Here is a 3357-nt window from a genome sequence, read left to right as displayed (position 1 = left end):
GAAGATATTTGCTGGCCCTTTAAGTTCAAAATCTTCATTCTCATCTACTCCTATTATCTGTAGGTTTGGTCTTCTCATTGTGTCCTGGATTTCCTGGATGTTTTGAGTTTGGACCTTTTTGCATTTTGCATATTCTTTGATTGTTATGCTGATGTTCTCTATGGAATCTTCTGCACCTGAGATTCTCTTTTCCATCTCTTGTATTCAGTTGTTGATGCTGGCATCTATGTTTCCAGATTTCTTTCCTAGGGTTTCTATCTCCAGTGTTGCCTCAGTTTGGGTTTCCTTCATTGTGTCTACTTCCCTTTTTACGTCTACTATGGTTCTATTCATTTTCATCACTGGTTTTGGTGTGTTTTCCTGTTTTTCTTTAAGGACTTCTACCTGTTTGGTTGTGTTTTCCTGGTTTTCTTTAAGAACTTGTAGTTCTTTAGCAATGCTCTCCTATATTCCTTTAAGTGAGTTATTAAAGTCCTTCTTGATGTCCTCTACCATCATCATGAGATATGCTTTTAAATCCGGGTCTAGGTTTTTGAGTGTTTTGGGGTTCCCAGGACTGGGTGAAGTGGGAGTGCTGCATTCTGATGATGGTGAGTGGTCTTGGTTTCTGTTAGTTAGATTCTTACATTTGCCTTTCGCCATCTGGTAATCTCTGGAGTTAGTTGTTATAGTTGTCTCTGGTTAGAGCTTGTTCCTCCCATGATTCTGTTAGCCTCTATCAGCATACCTGGGAGACTAGCTCTCTTGAGCTTCAGTGGTCAGAGCACTCTCTGCAGGCAAGCTCTCCTCTTGCAGGGATAGGTGCACAGATATCTGGTGTTTGGACCTGCCTCATGGCAGAAGATGAAGACCTGAAACAGGGCCTGACCCAGAAACTGTTAGCTTCTGTAATCCACATTCTCATCTGCTCAGACTAATCTTGGAGGGATCCCGGAACCAAGATGGCTTCTCCAGGTACTCCAGCAAAGCCCTTCCGGGTGGGAGGACACCTGTCCTCTGGCATGGAAGGTGCCCAGATGTCTGGAGCCCGAAACTGAGTCTGCCTCAGAAGCTGTCCTCTAGGGACCTTGGGGGTGTCCTCTGACTCCTCACCCAGGTGACCTGGTGCTGAAGCCGACCAGAAGGGACTTGTGACTCTGGTCAGATTGGGTTTTCTGCTTCCCTAATGCTGGTTTCACGCGATTGGAATGGAACAGAAGTTGAATTCCACTCATCGGTGGTCCTAAGATCACGTGGAGAGTCCTGTAGGGACCTTGAGGGAGTAGGTGTCCACCGACTCCTCGATCAAGGTGAGCTGGTGCTGGTGCCGAGCAGAAGGGACTTGTGACCCTGATCAGGCAGGTTTTTTGGTTCCCTAATGCTGGTCCCGTGTGATTGGAATGGAACAGAAGTTGAGTTCCACTCACTGGTGGTCCTAAGCTTTTATCATTATCAGTTGGCTCTGATATTATTGTATTGGCATCTTGTAAATTGTGATATTATTGATACATAAATCTGATTGGTTAATTAAGTATTGGGAGTCATGATTCTGCTGGGGTACTGTGTTGGAGATCATACCGTAAGAAAGTAGGCCTTTCACAGCTTCCCACCCTAATAAGCCAAATGGCCTTGTGTTAAGGAGCTGGTCACCCCCTCCCCCCTATTCCCTTCCTGGCACCTGAGGCCATAAAAAGCTGAATTATAGTCTCCTCTTCCTTATCTCTTCCTGGCTCCCAGGACTTCTAAGAACATGAGTTATGTACTTAGCCCAGCCTGACACCCGGGACTGTTAAGGAGGGAGCTACATTCAGGAGATAAGACTCAGAGTGCCTCTCACCTGAAGTCTGAATTTGGCGTTCATGTCCCCAGATGCCCACTTCTTTGTTCTTTGTTAATTCCCCCTCAACCCCTCCCTATTTCCCTTTGCTGTGTGCTTATAACCTGGCGTTTCAGCCTAATAAACTGAAACCTTAACAACTCTGCTTGGTCTCTTTCTCGCTCATTTCTCTTTCAGGTTTGTGGTCCCCCTCGCACCCACCAATAACTGGGTCCTGTTGAACAGGATGGTACTGGGTGATGTGAGATGCAACTGCGAAGTAGGTGGTTCTGTTTATTAACTGGAGTGTGGGACCACCAGTTACAGGGGATTATAGCAGAACGGGACCTAGTGACTCGCAGAACAAATGAGCCAGGTGCTGCAGGGCTGGCTGCCTGGAGCATGGAAGCCTGGTCTGACACTGTAGAGAACTGGGGGGTTCCTTTTTTAATATTTCCCGCAAGAGATGTATACTCTAGATACTAGTCCTTTGTCAAATATGTGGTCACAAATATTTTGGGGTTTGTGGAAGGTGTCAGTTCTTTCCTTCCACCTTGTAGATTGTGGATATCCAACTAAAATGTTAAGCGTGGTGACAAGAGTTACCCAATGTGTTACCTCAAGAAATAACTTTTGGGTATTTTAAGTATACCTGTATCATCCTACTGCATAAGACAAGAAGGATGAGTCATTATACTCTATGTTAATTTGTAATGGTCTGTTCTATCTTTGTCCCAAATATGGATTTGTTTACATTGCCTAGGCCTTGGGAGGCAGGTCCCAACTCTGTTTTACTTTACGCCTGAGTTGGAAGACTAGTTATTGCTCTTGACTGTGCCCTTTTACGTGAGTGGCAACGTTTAATTAAGGGTCAGTAATACACTAGAGAAACAATTTTTAGATGTATCAGCAAAAGAAAATTGAGTGATCTAGAAAATGAAACTCTGATAAATTGAACTTCATCAAAAAAAAAAGTTTTAAATGTTTTCTGTAGAGGATTCTGCTAAAAGGACAAAAAGGGAACTAAACAGTGTGGGAAAATATTGTCAGATCACATATATAACAAATGGTTTGCATGTAAAGGTCACACAGATTGCTTAGCAATGAATATTGAAATGATTCAGTGAGAACACAAGCAAAAGGCATGAAGAGATATTTCACCTAAGGTGTGGATGCAGATGAGACCCCCAAAAGATAAATACTATTAGCCATCTGGGAAATACAAATGAAAACAGTGAAGTTTGACTGCATACCCACAAGAATGTCCACAATTTTTTTTAAAAAGTGACAATAACAAGTGCTTATGAGGATTCAGAGACACAGGCTACTCCTGGTTTCCTTGAAGGAATGACAAAGTAACAAACCACACTGAAAACCTCAAAAGCCAAGCATGCAATTACTCTACAGTTCACAAATTACATTTATCGGGCCGGGCGTGGTGGCGCACGCCTTTAATCCCAGCACTTGGGAGGCAGAGGCAGGCGGATTTCTGAGCTCGAGGCCAGCCTGGTCTACAGAGTGAGTTCCAGGACAGCCACGACTACACAGAGAAACCCTGTCTC

Source organism: Mus caroli, chromosome 2, assembly GCF_900094665.2.
Source record: "Mus caroli chromosome 2, CAROLI_EIJ_v1.1, whole genome shotgun sequence".
Lineage (NCBI taxonomy): Eukaryota > Metazoa > Chordata > Mammalia > Rodentia > Muridae > Mus > Mus caroli.
The sequence above is the reverse complement of the archived record's forward strand: the minus strand, read 5'-3'. Positions refer to the sequence as shown.